The following is a 20,877-nucleotide window of genomic DNA, read 5'->3' on the forward strand; positions in this document are numbered from 1 at the left end:
GTAATCACTAAAAGATGCATATCGCTGCATCATTGGAATTTATCGAAGCCAGGATTAGGCGTAAGTGCTTTATGTCCCAGGCTGAAGTATGGTCGGTTTCTGCATACACTGAAAGAGGCGTCGATTCAGGGACGATATACTGCTCCCTCTTGGTTACAGATACCAAACAATATGAGAATGTCTCCAAGTTTTCTCAAACGGTACGAACACAAGGATAAGGAAACGAATTGGTGAACCATTCGGTCACTGGTTACGGACAGAGATGACGTGGTCATTAGTTTGGTTCTTTTCAGACTATAACCATATCAGTTATAGTGTTAGTGCCGTTTGGGATATAGAAAAGCTGGAGATTCTGGTTTCGTGAAAGAAACGGTGATAACGATTTTCATCATGTGGTTAATTGCTGCAATTAATATGAGATCCGTTTAAAGGTCATGTTCAGTGTATGTCTCCTTTATGAGAAGAAAGGCGTCGGTTAAGGCCAAGTGAACGCCAAAGTGGTGTACTGGATTCATACCAGTTTATGAAATGGATCTTTTTCCTAGAAAGGAGATGTGTTACCGAAGTAGAAAAGTTTGGTATTGAAATATGTCAAATTCCCTTTGATTTTTCTACCAAAGGGAACGTAATGGTTGCTTGATTCTAATTTGAAATGACCATGAATTTCTATATATTTATGAAGAAATATCATGAATGTGCAGTTTGAAAAGAGCTGTAAAAACACGTGTAGAAAACCACACAAAAAGGTGCTGATGTGATTATTTTTACAAGCCGTTGCAACTCTTCGCAAAATTGTGTTATTAGTCTTATACAGAAGCAGTTTCAGACTAATAATTGGCACTAGACACTAGCGTTGCTAGTAATTACTAATTAGAGTGGTGTTAGAATTGCAAGGAAAGTGAGACTAATACAAGCACTAGCAAAAGAAGACGATCAGTTTTATGATAAGTATCATAAAAGGAATCTTGCGGTGCCCATGTTAGTCATGGATGAAACCAAAGGAAATTCCTTTGAGAGGAATTATACACTGGAAGTGTGGGGGTATTTGGAAAAAGAAAAGACTAGACACTCAATGTGAGAGGACTAATACATTGTAAGTGTGGGGGTCTTTGGGAAAAGAAAAGACTAGACACTAAAATGTGGGATATTTGGAAAAATGTATTATACCTGATGATGTTTATTAAGTAAGCATATGATTGATAATGCATGTATTATGATGGCTTGTCAAATAAGGCAAAGAACAATGTCTAAATTAGGAAGAGTAATTTGCAATTAAAAGAGATAATAAGCAATATCTCTTATTATGGATAACTTGTTTAAGGTATGGCAATGTTAGAGACCTTCTTACAAATACCTTAAATGTGGGCGAGTTTACCCAAGCGCTTAGTGTTAGCAAATTACTTAGTAATTCAGTCCTCATATAATTTTGAGGACTTGACATTTCAAACAATGTCAAACAACTACTCTTGTATGAAATATAATTTCATAAGATGGATTGTGCACACCATTAAAGATAGTAACCTAGTAGTGGATCCAATTATTAATGGACTGACTAGAGAGTAAGTTGATCATCGAAGGGAATGAGGCTAAAGCCAACATAACTAATGAATCAGTCGGGCGAAAACCTAACTTAGTTGATTGGAGATCCCATGGTCTAAGTTCAATAGGCAAACTGGTTGGGCATGATTCAAAGAAGTTAACACACTATATACTTCATTCCTATGATGGAAGAAGTGTGTTGTATGCAGAAGTTTTAGGTTGTATATTTATACTTAATGACATTGATATCTTATAAATAAGAGGAATAAAGCAGACTATTCTTAATCAGTGGTCACCTATGTGAGAGTAGAAGTGGGTCGCTTCTATGAGTATGAGATGACTAAATTCTCTAAAGCTCTCATGAATCCGGGATTTGTTCAGGACCAAAATGAACACAACTGAATGAATCGTAATATATTAGGATTAGTGATGTGTGTTGCTTATTGTCTCGGTTTACTACTGCGGTGAACAGTTCAAGATTTTATATTCACTGCGTCACCAAGTAAATCCGATAAGTATTCACTAGGGTAGGTTCAAGTCCAAAGGACACCTCTCCCAATGCATCTCTTGTCCGACTGTACTCTCAAATTCTTCCTAATTTTTCATTCATGTAGGGGATTGTGGGGAATTATATATTATAAAATGAAATATTGTAATATATAATTTTAATAATTGAATGAAAAATAGTGTTAACCAATTTCTTAGAAAGGTTATGTTGTTTAGGTGTATTCTCTTGATAAGTGATGTATACTTATAAATGAAAAGTTACATCTCCTTAACAAGAAGTACTTGGGTTCTATATAAACTCATGAAACCATTATCATTAAGATATAGAAAATTTGAGTTAATTTTTACTCTTGAGAAATAGGGTTTCCCCACTTTGTTTCTCTCATGCTTCGTGTGTTAAATTCTGAGTCGTGTCTTGAGAGTACGGAATATATAAAGTTCGCCAGAGTCCGAAGATTGAAGTGCTTTGACTTCGGATTATAGATTGTTGAATCCTGGGAGATGGACGCCCACCGAACTACAAGCACAAGAGTAGGGGCGAAATTCTATCTTTAGGACATTGCATTTATGCAAGCCTCAATCTCCAAGTTTGTCAGTTTTTCTAACTCTATCTCTAGTTGTTTATATTAATCTTGTATACTATTGATGTTGTTATCTTCTTTATGATTACTTTCATTTGAATTCTTGTGTTATTTTCATATTTTCTAATATTGCTCCAACAATAAATACATATAAGGTCTTTTCTTTCTCCAATATGAGATTCATATTCTCAACATAAATTAGAGCGGGAAAGATATGGTCTTGGATCATATATTTATGAATGTGATTGAAGGTGGAAATGGGATTGAAGTCTTGGATCGAATCACCATGGCCATGTTGGTAGAGTTTGTTGGAAATTTTAATATTATTTTTATTATAATATTAAATTTATTAATTGAATGAAAATTTATAAGTGATGCTTTTTGGTGAAAATACGTGTCTATATTAATGAAGAATTGCAACTTTTGACTCTTCGTGAATGGTCACATGTTTTCCAAAAAAGGTATCTCAAATTTTATAAATAAGAAAGCCCCCTGTAATCATTCAATGATCATTTTATTAGTTACATAATTATACATAGAGTAACTAAATATTAAAGAGTCTCATTGAATCCATATGAGAGTATTCTACACAATCGTGGTTCATTGAGCCTTATGATTTGGAGTGCTACTATTATAAGGACGTGGTCGTTGTATATTTGGAGACAAACGCCGATCAACCATAAGCACCGTAGTGGGACATAAACTTGTCTTAAGGACAAAGTGTTTAACATTTGCCTCGACCTTATTTCCTAGTTTTTCTAACCTATTATATCATTTTCATTTAACATTGATTACTCGTGTGCATGCATTATTTTGATATATAATTGAATCACTTATTTCTTAATTTTCTATGTGATTTAATATAACAATTAGACCTTAATTTTCCATGATGACTCGATCGCATGAACCAATAAATTTACATCCAATAAATTGGCCAATAAATTTACATCGCTCGATCGTCATTTCTAAGAAAGCTTGTACGGCCATCGCATGAAGCGATGCAATGCTCCAAGTCCAAGTCTTGAGCTGCAAGAAAAAGTGACTGTGTCGTTGCAGTCCAATACAGAAATGTACTAATGCTGTATATTTAAAGCAACAGCCTTCGCTGCCAAAACTATAAGTTCATTCCCTACAACTTGTCTTCAAAAATGTAGAAGACATGTTTCATGACTTTTAGTAAACTGAAAATTTCACCCTTAGAAATCTTTTTTGTGACAAGATCAATCCCTTGGAAAATGGCTCACGTGTGTCACAGAGTTGCGGATGAAACATTTAACTAAAGTTTTAACGAAAAATTAATGGAGATGGTACAATCACACTAAAACATGAGCAGGACCAGCCCTGAGATTTCAGAGATCCTGTGCGAAAGTGAATTGGAGGCCCTAAAAAGTACTAAAGTACTAAAGATTTTATTTTTTATATTTTTTTGTTCAAAAATAATAATTTTAATTTTCAATTGAGCTTCTATAAATTCTAATAGCACAAACAAATTTAACATATTAAGAAGTGGAAATGTGGCATATTGTTTTTCCTTAACTATTTAGAGGGTCAGGGTTCGAATTTTCATGTTATTATGTGAAATTTTTATATTATTTTGTGGAAGCTTATGCACTTAATAAAAATAAATTGAAAAAATGATGAAGACGAGTTTCAAATCCATCCCCTAGGCCAATCAATGTAAGGAAGCAATAATACCACTTGTGCTAAGATTCTAGAAATTTTTAACTTGCGGCATGTCCTATTCTCACCTTTTACCCTGGACTTCTACAGACTTCTACTCTAAATCCAAATATTTGGAAGAGAATTCTCTCTCCTCCTAATATTTGAATGCAACTTAGCAAATCTATGTATTTGAGAAGCAATCATATATATTTGGATAGTGATTTTTGCACTCATAATTTCTTTATCTATACTGCTCCTTAGTTTCTGACTTGTAATTTGATTATCTTTTTTTTTTGTTTCAATTCACTGGATTAAAACAATACGGAAAGAACAACAAAATACAACCACGAACAACACATGATGGGAACTGAGAGACCTGCGCTCTCAACCTCACTATGCTGCTGACTACTGTGAATCAACCTTCTTGAACACCAAAGAAAAGAAAGTGTGAGTCCTCTAAACAAAGCTTTACATCAGACTGAGAGTCGGGCAGTGGGATTGTGATTCCGGTAATTGTGAGGAATTGGAATCACAACTTCCCCTTCCATTTGCAAGCTGTTTGCCAAGATCATGCCTATTCCCACCTGTCCCTTCTGCACTCCCGAACTAATCCCACGGTAACAAATCACCAACTCTTGAACCATCGACAGCAACCATCCCTTGTTCCAAATTTCCAAGATTGTTTCTCTGCTAAAGGATGCCTTGTACCTGTTCGACGAATTGCCCCAGTCAATCTGAAAGCTCTTTTCGGTACTAGCACCTCCTCCTGCCGGAAGCTTGATCTGCCTCTGGTTGCTTGGCTGTGGTGCCTTGTACCTGCTCGACGAATTGCTCCAGAGAATCTGCGTTTTTTTTTTTTTTTTTTTTTTTTTTTTTTTTTTTTTTTTTTTTTCAGGGTGCCCAAGGTGATTATGCGTTCAACCGCCCAAGGATATTCGGCGTTCAACCTTACTTTATGGTGTTGACAACTCTAAACTGAATTATCATGGGCACAAATATCGTCTGTCCATGGGGTTTTCTTGCAGAGACGGTTATGCCGACAACTAATATGCCCCCCGTTCAACCAACTCTGAAGGCAAGGACTTTTGCTTCTGTCGTTTCCATCCCAATTGAAGACGTCCATCTCAGCCAACTTCCAACTCCGGTTGTGCGTGGGGACAAAACATATGTCAAAATTAGCGAGGATCTATACCAAGAACAGTTGAAGTTGTTTCAAAATAACCTCCTTGGGCGTTTGCTCCTAAAAAAGGGTTCTACGCCAATGAAGACCGGTGCTCTAAAATCTTGCTTAGAAGATGCATGGCGCCCTACTGCACCATGGAACCTGGTTCCTATAGGTAAAGGTTATTTTGATATCCATTTCAATAAGGAAGATGATATGCGACGGGCATGGGGTGGCGGTACGTGTACTCTTGCTACTGGTTTATTCAGGTTATCAAAATGGACGCCAGATTTTAAACCAGGTGATGTTCTCCCTCAAACTCATGCTCAGGTATGGATCAAAATTTTTGGTTTGAGTCAGGAATATTGGCATCCTAGACACTTGATGGAAATTGCGAGAGGGGTCGGCACTCCCTTGCAACTAGATTCAGCTACAAGGGAAAGGCAATATGGTTATTATGCACGCATATTAGTTGATGTCAATCTTGCAGATGATTTACCTACATCTCTTATGGTTGAAAGAGAAAGTCATGGCTTCCCGGTTGAGGTGGTTTATGAAAATTTACCGCCCAAATGTAGTCACTGTGGTTTGATAGGGCACTTGGCTAATAGCTGCAGACAACTTAAACAGATGTCGAGAGGTCGTTCTCGTAGCCGGACGCGAAAGGGTGGTAACATGGGGGACAACAAAACCGGAGATCACTCTCGCAGCCAACTGCACATGGAATATCGTCCCATAAAAGATACAACAATACCGGTTAATGTCTTTTGTGGGTCACATGCTTCTGAACCTGAACCTCTTCAACAGGTTGATCAATTGTTGCCTGCAGGTATTAAGGCAGCGGATGGTGGTAATGCTGAGCCCATTCTTCAGTCTCCTCTTGGAATAACGCCAGCTGTTTCTGGTAATGTCATACCAGAGACTGACACCGCTGATACGCATATTAGTATTCAATCCCCTGGGATTTCGCATATTAGCAATTCTATGACCGGATCGCTGTCTCCAGATGGATCACATCCTCTGAATGGTCTTTCTTATGGTCAGCATTTGGGCAACACCATTGTCCCAAACAATCTTGGCCCACATGATCTCTGTGACGACTCTAGCTCTCCTCCTGGCTTTGAGCAGGTCGAGACGGTAGCTCATAATAGTCAGCAGCTGGGCAACACAGATGTCCCAAATAATTTTGGCATGCAGGATCCTCATGACAACCATAGCATTCCCCCTGGTTTTGAACATGTTGCGACATTAGCTAAAGATGTCATCGATATTGTCAATCACATTGAAGGCTGTGATATGGATGGTTTTACTCCTGTGTTATCTAATAGTCAACGGAAAAAACAAAAGCAGCTTGCCAATCTTAATCAACCCTCTGATAAACCATATCCAAGTAGGGTCCGAGGAATACCAGCTCGTTATAAATGAAGGTTCTCTTCTGGAATATCCGTGGCATTGGTAACGATGACTCTCGGACGGAGCTCTCTAACATCTGTCGGTTGCATCACCCGGATTTGGTTTGCATTGCAGAGCCTATGGTGACTTTTAATTCTATTTCAGCTGCTTATTGGGATTCTTTAAATCTATCTGCTCTTACTTTTAATTCTAGAGGAACGCTTGCTCCCAACCTTTGGTTACTAACATCTTCAGCTTGTGCAGACCCTTTAGTTATCTCTATCTCGGATCAACAGGTTACGGTTTGCTGTACTTTTGACCATATCCCGAGCCAGTTCACATTTGTTTATGCAAGCACTTCACCTATCAAAAGAAGAGACTTGTGGGCTGATTTTATCTCTCTGCGCCCACAAACACATGTTCCATGGATGGCTATTGGTGATTTCAATGCTATCCTGGGCGCCCACGAACAGATGGGAGGAGGCAGACCGTCCCAAGCTTCATGCGCTCAGTTTAGGAATATGTCTGACACTTGTAACTTTACCCACTTGAACACATCTGGGGCAGCCTTTACATGGTCTAATGGCTGGAGGTCACGTGGTCGCACTGAAAGAAGGTTAGATCGCTCCTTGTGTGATATTAGTTGGTTTGATTCTTGGCCCCACTCTAACTGCATAGCATTGCCAAAGGTAGTCTCAGATCACAACCCCCTTATCTTCTCTGGTTCTAGAGTTTTGAGCAATGGTCATCGTCCTTTCCGTTTTCAATCAATGTGGGTTCAACATCCATCTTTTCGAGAAACTGTAACTCATTGCTGGAGAAATACAGTTGTCTATGGTTGTCCTATGTTTATCATTCTGCAAAAATTGAAAGCTTTAAAAACCTGCTTGCGCCAATGGAATTTTTCGGTCTTTGGTGACGTCCATAATAGAGTGGCTAATGCTCGGCATAATCTTTCTATGATTCAACAAAGAATTTCAACTGAGGGTATAAATAATGATCTTTTCGAGGAGGAGATTGTTGCCAAGACTACAGTAATAGAGTCTCTCCAAATGCAGGAGGCATTTTGGAAAGATAGAGCTCGTGTTAAGTGGTTAACTAAAGGGGATAGAAATTCTTCTTTCTTTCATGCCTATGCTCGTATTAAATCATCCAGCTCTCATATCAGTTGTATTCTTGATGGAAACAATCTTCTTACTGACCCGCTGGCAATTGAGAACCATATTGTTAATTTCTATCAGACTTTGTTCGGCTCTTCTTTCACCCCTTCAGGTATTGATGTGGTTTGTGAAGTCATCCAGCCGATGGTCACAGACTCTGAAAATGATCTCTTATCTGCCTTACCTACTGATGAGGAAATTAAGGAGGCAGTTTTCTCCTTAAGTGCTTCCAGTGCGCCAGGGCCAGATGGTTTTCCAGGTTTTTTCTATCACCATTGTTGGGATATTGTCAGCTTTGACGTTATTCAATTTGTGAAGCAATTCTTTCAATCAAATTGGTTATACCCCAATGCCAATAGTAATTTCTTAGTTTTGATTCCGAAGGTGGAAGACGCTATTTCCATGACTCATTTTAGACCTATTGCTTTGGCAAACTTTCTCTTTAAGATTATTCCCAAAATTTTGGCAGTTCGTCTTTCTCATGTTGTTCAGCGCATTATTTCCCCGCATCAGGCTGCTTTTATACCTGGCCGTCGTATCACAGATTGTATTGGCCTTGTTTCAGAATGTTTCAATGTGCTTGACAAAAAAACTCGTGGTGGCAATATGGGAGTCAAAGTTGATATAGCTAAGGCTTTTGATACTTTAGATTGGTCATTTCTTTTGCGGGTGCTTACTAACTTTGGGTTCTCCACTTGTTTTATAGACTGGGTTTCTACCATCTTAAGATCTGCTAAATTGTCCATCCTAATCAATGGTTCCCCGCATGGTTTTTTCTCTTGTTCCCGAGGAGTGCGCCAAGGGGATCCTCTCTCTCCGTTACTTTTCTGTCTAGCTGAGGAGGCGTTATCAAGGGGCCTGAGTCGTCTTCAACTTGATGGGCTTACTAAGCCAACTTTTGCTCCAAGAGGTTGTATCTCTCCTTCTCACGTTCTCTATGCAGATGACTTATTCATTTTCTGTAGAAGTGATGGTGTCACTCTGCGTAATTTGCAAGGTTTCTTCGATAGATATAGTAGAGCCTCTGGTCAATTTATCAATAAGGCAAAAAGTACTTTCTACTTGGGCTCTACCTCAAGGCATCGCAAAGCTGTGGTTGAGAGTTACTTGGGTTTCAAAGAAGGCAAAGCACCTTTTGTCTACTTAGGAGTTCCAATCTTCTGTGGCAAGCCTAAAAGGAGTTATCTTCAAGCCTTGGCAGATAAAGCTAAAGCTAAGTTAACTGGTTGGAAGGGGAAGCTTTTATCTATGGCAGGAAGAGTTCAACTCACTCAATCAGTTTTTCAAAGTATGCTCTTGCATAGCTTCTCTGTTTATAAGTGGCCTTCTTCCTTGCTAAGGCCTCTTTCAAGATGTGCTCGCAATTTTATATGGTCTGGTGACGTAACCTCCAAGAAGTCTGTTACCGTTTCTTGGCGTCAGATATGTGCTCCAAAGAATGAAGGTGGTTTGGGGTTGCGTGATCTTGGCTCTCTTAACACTACTGCTCTCTTAAAGCTTGGATGGCTTATTATTACTACTGATTCCCCTTGGAGTATTTATCTTCGGGAACGTTTCAAGCTTCATGGTCGCCTATATTCTTGTAGTTATAAGCGATCTTCTATATGGCCTGGTATTAAATCCATTCTTCATATCTTGTTTAAGAATTGTCGTTGGGTGATTGGAAATGGTTCTACTACTTCCCTTTGGGTTGATAAATGGCTGGATAAGCCTATTGTGGACGTCGTTGGTGCAACAGAGATTGCTCCTTCTTTATCTCGTACTAAGGTCTCAAATATTATTCGTATGGGAAAATGGGTTATTCCTTCTATTTTTTCTTCTACTTTCCCAGACCTAACTAAAGAGATTTTAGAAATGCCTCTTCCAATTGATGAGGATAAGGACGTTTTAATTTGGGAAGTCTCTACTTCTGGTGTTTTTTCGTTCTCCGATGGCTATGAAATTGTTCGTCATCGATTTCCTGTTAAGAGTTGGGCTTCCATTATCTGGCGTCCTTTCATCCCACCTCGTTACTCTATTTTAGTTTGGAAGATTCTCTTCAACAAGCTCCCAACGGAGGATCAACTTCAGCGCCGAGGCATCCCGCTGGCTCCAATATGCCAACTATGTCACAAGAATTCTGAATCTATTGACCACTTATTTTCTAGCTGTGAATTTGCACAATGTGCTTGGCGTTGGCTAGCTACCCAATTTGGCACTACTATACCACCTACGGGCTCCATCTCTGATCTATGGCTTGTTTTTCTGTCAAAGCAGTTTTCTCCACATCTTCGCAATGTCTGGATAGCTTCAGGGTTTTTCTTACTAATGGCTATTTGGAAGATGCGTAATAAAGTGAAGTTTGAAGGCAAACCTCCCTCCCTCTCTCGTCTCTGCCGCTCCACCTCGGCCTGGATTAGGCAGGTTGGAGCTCTCACCCCTGGCCATGTTCGAGGCATTTTGGATAGGCAACTTTTAGTTTCCCTTGGAATATCGCCTAACTCCTGTAAAGCTCCTTCTATTGTCCCTGTTCTTTGGCTCCCCCCTCCTTTTTCTTGGGTTAAAGTGAATACTGATGGCCTTGCTAAAGGTAATCCGGGTCCTGCGGCCTGTGGCGGGGTTTTTCGTGACTCTACAGGTTATTTTCTTGGTGGTTTCTCCCTAAGCTTGGGCCATCGTACTTCTTTCTATGCGGAGCTCCATGCTGTCATCCTTGCTATCGAATTGGCCCACGCGCGAGGCTGGAAAAATTTATGGCTTGAAAGCGACTCTTCTAGTGTAATATCATGTTTTGCTTCTGGATCTTTCTCTCCCCCTTGGTCTCTCCAGACACGCTGGAATAATTGCACTCTCCATTTGCAGAACATGGTCTTTCGTTGCTCTCATATTTTTCGAGAAGGGAATGTTGTTGCTGACAAATTAGCCAATTTAGGGCTTCTATCATCTTCTCTTGTTTGGCATTCCACTCCCCCTATAGAGATCCTTCCTCCCCTGCACTCAGATTTCTTGGGCATGCCAACCTACAGGTTTGTCTCCTCTTCTTGATGTGTGTTCTCCTTTCTTTTCCTAACCTTTTCGGATTCCCTTTTGTTTTGCAGCTTGTCTTGCAGGTTTTACCTTTTAGGTTTATTGAGGGGTTTGGGCTTATGTCCGCCCAGTCTTTTCCTTGTATTTTCTTTTCCAAGAGGGGTACGGTCTATGTCCCCCCCTCTTTTGTATTTTATAGAGGGGTTTGGGCTTATGTCCGCCCAGTCTTTTCCTTGTACTTTCTTTTCCAAGAGGGGTACGGTCTATGTCCCCCCCTCTTTTGTATTTCCTTTCTCAAAAGGGGTAAGGTGCATGTCCCCCCCCTTTTTTTTTTGTATTTCTTTTCTCTTGTTCTATGAGGGGTTAGGTTTATGTCCCCCCCTGTCTAGGTGTATCTTCTTTTTTCTTATCAATAAATTTCCCTCGTACCGCCGAGGTTCTCCAAAAAAAAAAAAAAAAAAAAAAAAAAAAAAAAAAAAAAAAAAAAAAAAAAGTTTATAATATTCTACACATACTACTATATATACATATATGCATGTAAAATTGAAAAATCGGGGACCCTTCCGATTTGGGGGCCCTGTACAGTAGCACCACTTGCACCCCCTCAGGGCCGGCCTTGAACATGAGCTTGATTTTTTGTTTCCGTAGTATTTGCAAACACACGTAGTTTAAAAACAAAAAAAAATTCAGGTAATATTTGTGCAATTTTTCCCTAAATTAAATAAAAAGAATCAGGCAAAGCCAAAGAACCAGTATGATCTCAACATAAATCGAATTGACAATTGTAGTCAATTATATATATCAAACAAATCAACGGGTTTGACAACAATTAACGTTCTCATAGGGGTGTTAGTTGAACTGTGATTTCTAATTCCTCGTTAGATTAAATTTTAATTACAAATTCGGACATTTGTAAAATGACTTTGATAATAATTGGAATACGTGTTGAAGTTCCACTGTGCGTTTTTTTGTCGATGAGGTCCTTGATTCTCACTGATTTTGGTTTGATGGTGCGGATGGTTGAGGATTTGATATTGAGTTCCTCCAAGTTGTAGGTTTTGGAGCTTCGAAGCTGCACTGAACTTGATGATCGTTGGAAGATCTGTAGCAAAAGCATGGAAATGATAGCCATTGAACCTGAGAGTTACGATTATGATCGTGGAATCAACCGGAGGGTTTTGGTTGTTGTTTGCCCAAACGTTTCTTCGTTCAGTTTCGATGCCGGTTGGTTTGTCAAGTTTGTGGTGAAGGATTGTTCGTCCCCATATGAGATTCACGCTGGCTGATACCGAGCTCCGAAAGAGTGGTTTAAGGTAATTTTCTTCATTTGTGTTCTAATAAAGTATTATTTTATTGATTTGATTATTTCTTGAGCAATCCGACATTCACCTCTCTCAGATCCTGCGTAAAACGGGAGCCTTGTGCACTGGGTACGACATTTTTTTGATTATTTCTTGAGCAATGTAGCAATGATGCCAAAGATTTGAGCCGTATGTAGCAGCTTGGTTGGTATTCTGATTACATAGATTTTGGTGTTTTCGGACTTGAAATATAGCCGTGTATTTCGAATGAGAATGTATCCTTTAAGTCCCACATCGGGAAACTCAATGGAACTTGAGGCCTTATATTATTTTAGTCTTCTCTATTAGCGATTTAGGTGTTCGATCATTTGAAATGAGGATTGAGGCTTGGGCCACTAATTGTGTGGATTGGGCCACTAATTAGTTTTAATTTCGACTTAAGTTTTTAATTAAAATTAATTAAAAACGTTTTGATTAATAAACACAACTCTTTGAAAATAGTTGTATAGTTTCAGATACATTCAAAAAGTATTTGAAGAGGTATGAAAGAGCCTATATAACTGGAGTTTTCAGTTCCATCGAAAATCATATTTTCTTCCTCCTTCACTTCCGTACAAACTTTTCAGAGAGTAAACACACAAAGCAAATTCGCTAGAATTCTATAATCCAGTGCGGGTTGTAGAATTAGGTAATTGTATCCTGGTCGAGCAGACGTTGTAGAACCACAAGTACAAGAGTGGGACGGAAATACTATTCGAAGAACATAACTTATACGCTAGCCCCTACCTTTGATTCATTCAAGTTAGTATCATTATAATTAATGTATTTATTGTGTAATTTCAAGTTCTGTATTTCTGTTATTTTGTTTCTAAATTGTTCTCCAACATCTTATTACGAAGCTCTGTGGTCTATACACTGAATTTCTAGGAATTGAAAGGTTTAATTTTGGTGTTTTTGAGACTCGTAGATATGGCGGTGTAATCGTGAGTGAGACTTTGTCTTCTAGGAATCGAAAGAGACGTTAACAGGAGATAAAGCAAGGCGGTGTAATTTTGTCATGAATTGACCATGCCTGGTTATTCTTCCAAATACAGGGGAACTGAATGGTGTTTGTTGTAGCCTTTCGCTTCCGCGCAGATGCAGGGGGGACGTATCGGAACATTTTTCTCATCGGCATTACTTTTCTTAGATGATCTTGGAGCCTCCTAGTTTTTCTTGCCTACTTCATAGCTAGAGTTTATAAAGAAAAGTAAAGAGAAAACAATTCCGGCTTCGTGATAGAGAAGCATTTTTGTGGAAGCATATGCAAGGAATCATTTAGTCATGCATAAAGTAGAAATTTGGTCAGAAAGTGAAATATTCATGTATGTATAAACAACAACAATCAAGCCTCATCTCACTAAGTAGGGTCGGCGGCGTGAATCTTAGTCTGTCACACTGGTACAAGTATGACACAATCAATTAGCAGACTTCTCAGCTTTGTAGTTGCTAAATTGTTGCCCTTTCAAATGATTTCTTGTTCAAGAAAAGCCAGTTAATTCGCCACTTGTGAGTTTGATTAGTAATACATCAATTTGGTAACCAATTTTCTAGGGTTCCTTCCATTTCCACAAGAATTTCAAAATTTTGAACTTGTTCTAACACAACCAGACAGCAGATGAAGATTTTGAACTTTTTCAGAAACCTAAAAGCCCCAAATGGACAGAAATAGAGAAACCAGAACCCCAAATTTGACAGAAACCCTAAACCCCCAAATTGACAGAAACCAACAAGTGCAGAGCAGAAGATGATAAAAAAAGCAGACGACGTAAAATTGAAGAATCCAATCGACTGGTATGAAAGAAAATTGAATAGAACAAAAGGGTTCGTACCTGATTCATCTCCAGTAACGACGTTCGTGGCAAAAAGGATTCCAAGCGCTGTGTTCTAGGTCAGGACCAAGACACAATTTTTCGGACCAGATCAAAACTTTGCGTTCTGGCGTGGGGTGTAAGAGCAAGTCCACCCCTAAGGACTTTGCGCCAGCACCCAGCGTATTTATCCACCCAAGTGAACAGTAATAGACCCCAATGAACAGCAATAGGCTAAAGCAGCTCCACCCCTAAAAATGGACTGGCACCCAGCCCATCTAATATTATATTATTTTATTCATATCAATTAATATTTTATCATTTAATTTATTTTTTCTTCCTTTCTTTGTCCGGTCCTCACCCTTTTATTCTCTCTCTCTCTCTCTCTCTCTCTCTCTCTCTCTCTCTTTTCCAGCTCACTCCCGTGAGCTCTCTCTCTCTTTCTCTCCTTTTTCTCCATGTTTTCTTCTTCAAATGAGCACCCAGCACCTGAAATGGACCTCTTCCCCCAAAAATGGGAGGTCGCCGTGGAGGTGCTCCACACCAACGGATGGGATCTCGCCGGAGCTCCACACAAACGCTCACAGGCACCTCGTTGTCGTCTCCTCACCGGAGCTCGCCATGGAGGTGCTCCACACCCACGGAGTCGGATCTCGCCGTGGAGGTGCTCCACACCAACGCTCCTCGAAAAATGGACCTCCTCCTCCTCCGCATTACCCGGCTGGCGTCAGCATGAGTCAGATGTACCGGGCAACACCTCAGTCAATTTTGGACTGGGCTACAGACCAGCTTGCGCTGGGTGCCAGTCAATTGGGTCGGGTGGAGGGGTTTCACAGGGTGCTGGGCAGTTTTTTCAGCTGGGTGCTGGGCAAAATGCCCTCCGCTGGAACTGCTCTAAAAGTAAATGTAAAAATATGCATGCGTTTGACGATAAAAATACAGAAAATGTAAGGGTTGTTGCATGCCTATTAGAAGGGGAATGTGATTGTGTAAATCTTATCATATTTCGGATATTCTTATGAGATTCTATTATATCTCTTAGACTAGATATTATCCTATTAGAGTTGTAATCCTATTAGGGTCCTACTACTATAAATAAAGTGGAATAACACATACCTCACAATTACACATCTCTCTTTCTTTCTATTGTCGTCGCACCATCTCTCTATTATAGTTCAGTAAATTAGGACTACAACACGTTAATATCAGCACACTCTTGACGCTACGCTACAGAGAGTTTGATTGACGCTACGCTACAGAGAGTTTGATCTTCAATCAGGAGAGTATTACGTTTTAATCATTTTTTGTATGATTAATTTATTATTTTATTGAATTGATCTACATGCTATTAATTCAATTTAATTTTTATTGTTGGACATGATACAACGTATTGAATATGCTATTTCGGCTTTTCGATAAAGATTTTCTACAAATTCAAAGGCTCAGTTGTTTTCTGTCAATCAGCTTGTTTTACAATAAACTAAGATATTTGAAATGACCATTAAGCATGAAAACATTCCACATGATGCATGAACTCCCTACATTTATATTTTCTTTCCGATATATATATATATATTGTATATGTTCATATATTTGTCAATATAAACATTTCATGTATTACGTAATTATGAGTTTACTATGTGGAATTTATGAGTCAAAGAATCTAAATAAAATATAAGTATGATTTTTTTTATTATTGGATTTTGAAAACCCTAAATACTAAAATTCTGAAAAAAGAAAAAAAAAAGAAGGAAAACTTGGCTGAGCTACGACTTGCAGCCACGATGCCAAGCTAAGCTATGGCTTGTAGCCGCGATGCCAAGCTGAGCAGGTCATTGGAGCCACGCACTCGCGCCGAGTGCTAAACCAAACCTTGCAAAGCTGAGCCGGTCACTGGAGCCACGCACTCGTGCCAAGTTGCCAAACCAAACCTCACCAAGTTGCCAAGCAGTAAGCTGCCAAGCCACTGACCTGCTACCTAACCTAACCCGAGGTCACAAAAAAGGACGGCGTTCTCGCGTCGTCTCTTCCATTGAACTGGACCACCATCATTGACGACCTGAAGTTGCATTGTTTGGTGAGAACCGTCGTCCTCGACACCAACCCAGGAGATCCCAATCAAGAATCTCATCGGAATTCTCGAGATTCCATACAAATCTCCGAGTTATAGACCCCCCCCGACGTCGAGAATTGTTATCCGTCGAGATTTTCCAGGATTTTAGTCGAACCCTGGCTTGTTTTCGAGTCTGAAACCACAGAGATTGTGGCGGCGCCGTCAAGCTGCCAGCAATTTCCACACCCAACTTCACTGGGCCTTCTCTTAAGACACCAAGCCTTTCCAGGGCTTGTTGCTCATTCGGCCTAGAGCCCAATTGGGCTTATTTTTTTCTTTTCTTCGGCCTACTTACTGCAGCTGGGCTTCTCCTTTTATCGGCCCGGGACACTGCAGCAAGCAGGTTGTTGGGCTGCCTGCAGCAACCTCACACGGGCCAACCCGTAGCTTGCTACTGGCTTTACAAACTAGACAGCCAACAATCCAATGATGGACTGTCTTTTTTCTTAGCCTAAAGCCATTTTTTGGTTTTTTTTCTTCGTTTCAGCCCTCATCCATATATTTTTTGGTGCCCGATTTCATTGCCTTAATCATTTAGGGCTTTTCTTTTGTATGGCCTGCAGCCATCTAGTTTGCAATATGGCCTGAAACTTTATATTATTTTTGCTTTTACGATCGATCCCAAATGGTCTCAATCTATTGAAATTAAAAATGACCAGTAATCCATTAATCTAACAAAATATCCAAAATTATTGGCTTGAAGCCCACTTTTGGACATTAACGATTCAATATTTTATTTCTTTTATTTGAACCGCTGACTTTCTTTCATAGTCCTGAAGCACTTACACTTGAGTTCTTAAAGCAACCCAGATCCACTATGCTTAGTTGTATATTGTATTCTGCGTTCTTAAAGGCACCTCTTTTTATGAACCGGAAGCTCATAACTAAACTCGAACCTATAGCTTCAAATTAAGTGCCTCTGAAATCCGAAGTTTTTATAAAACAATACACCCATGAAAAACCAATTTTTTCATGTAAACCATGTCTTAGAACCTAAATGTTCTAACTTTGATGATTATGGATATTTTATTTTCTATAGCACCAATCACAATATTGTTCTCTCAATTTAGTGGATTGTCGAACCGTAACAAGTTCGATTTTACTTATTTGGACGTTTATTGATAGAAACCACTTTACGTGGGTACAAGACGTGAATCTCCACATGACTATCAAGAAGCTGAGAAATTATTGAAGCTAACAATGACATGAAAGAGCTGAATAAGCCTTCACCATGATTTTTATTCGAAGACTTATGCCCGAAGCATTACAAAGTAAAATACTTCTTGAACGAGGATTCTATAGCTCTTTGGCTCACTCCTACAAACCATCCAATCATGAAAGATATTACCTGAAACACACCATGATTACGTCAATGAATGAGTACGATTATGAAGCTCATAAATCCGATCGAATTTTGACTGGAGAATACTTTTCTCGTCCTTCTTTGTTTCTAACTCGCTACTGAAGCAACAGTGTAGAAAGTGGAAGTTTACCAAAATCTTGGATCTGGTTACTGTCACAAATGTGATAAAACAATATAGACTCAGCTTTTCCTCGAGTCTACCGAATGGTGGTGCCCTGCTTCGGCAAGGATGCACCGACATGCATGCTCTGCTTCGGCAGAGGTGCACCGAAGAGCATGTTTTGCTTTGACAGAGGTGCACCGAACAGTATTGCTTTGCTTTAGTATGGGCCTACCGAACAGACCCTTCTAGTTTTGGCTGAATCCTACCGAACCTAATTTTGGGTCTGTCTTTCTCACAATCCAATTCGAGTTTGTTTTTACAACCTATGGTAGAATTAGGGCCTGTTAAGGTGTGGCATCACGCTCGAAGCGTGATCCTTGGCACCTAAGACCTAAAACTTCAAGAATTTACTAAAACTTTGTATTGTTCCTGAACCTCAACCCTGCAGAATTTACATTCGTCTCAGTGGAATAGATCATTGGTTATGTACATGTCTGTGCCCCTACCAATGTCGTTGAGGAGTACCATTCTAGTAGTCAATATGTGAGACTAATTTTTCTTCACCAAACATTGTTGGAAGAGTAGAATTTTGGCATGGATAGCCTTGTTGGTCGAATCCCCTTAGTAACTTTGGTTTACTCTGTGAACATTTTTCTATGTTCTTGGATTCACTTTTGGTGTTTATTTTAGTTATGGATAATCTTATCGATATTGTCCTTGAATATGAGTTAATTGAATCATGTTTCTTGTATACATATGACCAAATTCAATTAAACACATGATTAGGTATGAATGTGGGAAAGTTAGTTGTCTGGATGAATGCGATACTACGCACACTAACTTTATACCTAAATCACCTCTCTAACAACGACTTCATGTTCATCCAACCTGATTAAGAGCATTGGCACGCTCCTTGTTGTATGAATGGTACTACATTACCATTTAAGAGACTTTATATTTCCCCCTTTCCAGAAGAACGTGGTTGAGTTTTAAGGATATTCAAGATGATAATGATCATGAATGAAACCAAGAAGAAATACTTTGCACCACCTCGAAAAATGAGCCTAAGCTTCATTTCAGGGCTAATGGGCTACCTCTCGGCTGGGATACACCATGTGTGGCCGGCCTGAAGCCGGGTGATTAGAGTAGTTTACTTGCCTTAGCACGACCTTTTAGGACACTTAGGTCGAACATTGATGCCATGATGCATCTCCTTACCTGAAGTAGGGATATTGTGCTTACAAGCACACTTTGCCAAGCCCGCTCGTTTGGAAAATTTGATTTTCTATATCATCTCTAGCAAAGATACAAAACGAATCTCTTTTCACGGTGGATTCAAGAGAATATATGTGGACTAATCTAACCAAAATGAGGACCATATAAATACTTATGGTTTTGGTTGATGAATCGACAAACTGGTCAAATATTTCTCCACACACATTGCTGCTAAACCTTCTGGCCGATTTTAAAGGTTCACCACCTTAATTATCCCATTAAGTCTGGAAGATTGGATAATATCAGAGAGTTTATATCGATGGTTTTCAATAAGTATTGCATTTTCTTTTTTATAATTGGACATCGAATTCCCATGTTCACCCCAAAACAGCCTTGCAAAAGTGATCGTAAAGCGTAATTTCAATGATCATTTAGACCTTGGTGAACGCACCAAGCTTTCAGTTTCTGCCTAGGGCTATGCAATCTTGTACACAGCTATATTGGTCCGTCTTGAGGCTTAGGCCTAGCCACTTATCCATTTTTGACATTACAGTTGGTTACTAGGTACAAACCTGATGCTTCGTATTTACGCATTTGGGTGTGCATTCTATGTGCCAAGTTGCGCCGTCGCAACATACCAATATGGGTGCTCAAAGAAGAATATGAATCGTTGTCGATCATGATTCTCCTTCACACTAGCTCTTTAAAGCCCTTGCATGCGATCTCTTTATCACTAATTTATGGATTGTCACTTCAATAAGACATTTTTCTCGCCGTTAAAGGGAGATAAAAACGTCAACGTTCCTGTAGAACGACGCGAATTTGCGTAGATGTTGCCCAGTATGTCTCATCTTCATCCCCGTATCGCATAAGTGTGATAAGCAAATGTGATGTATTCTAGTTTTTAGAATGTTGCTCCAAGCACATTCCTTTAATCTGGCTAGAGTGACAAGATTATATACCAGCTGCAAACATGCCTACAAGGATATATGTCGAGTTAACATGCTTAAAGGATGTGCCGCCCCTTGTTGGACGATTTGGACGCTTTTGTTGAATGGTCAAGTACACCGACGGACAGCCAATCAATTTGTTTCGCCTTGAAGCACGACAGTTCACTTGGTTCATAGGATTCACTTCTCTAGAAAAGGAAGAACACGACACACAATTAATCCATACTCGATCGCTGTCTAAGATCATTTCCACCTTATGAGATTAATCATGATTACTCCCGATACTTGAAGTTCTTGGTCTAGTATACTAGTTTGGATAAGATAATGAAATTGAAATGAGATTATCATTGATAATATTTTCACTTATATGGTAGCTGCCGACATAAATGAAAAACAACGATAATGAACCATGTTCCGTTGATTAATGACAACGTAAAACTGATTGGACAATCGAAATCACAATCTAGGTTAAATTCCTTACCAAAGTGTTTTTTGGACCTATCTTCCTACACTGACCAAGGTAACCTTGTTGTGTTACTAGTGAGAAATGAAGCGTAATGAGATGAATGAAATAGTGCGATAGAATGCAATAATCCGATATGATGCACGCCTTACGGCTCATAGTTTCTTTCAAATGCCTTGTGATTGACTGCAGCATTACACATATGGTTAGTGTTTCTCTATGGGGATATCAATATGGAGATTTACATGTAAGTTCCCAAAGAATTACATGGACTGGTTCAAATAGTTCCAAACCACGGAACATCTTCTTAACTCATTTGAGGCATTCACTTACAGATTGAAGCAATCCAGTGGATGTGGTATACCCGTCTAAGAGATTATTTGACTAGTTATGGATATGAAATTATGTCGTTGCATGTTAAATTATGAAGTCTTATTCTGAATACTAGAGTTACAGTTTTTGTCAATTGACATGCATCTCACTAAGACTCTGGAGGAGCATGAGAAAACT

This window comes from Malus sylvestris, chromosome 17 (genome assembly GCF_916048215.2).
Source record: "Malus sylvestris chromosome 17, drMalSylv7.2, whole genome shotgun sequence".
Taxonomy (NCBI): Eukaryota; Viridiplantae; Streptophyta; class Magnoliopsida; order Rosales; family Rosaceae; genus Malus; species Malus sylvestris.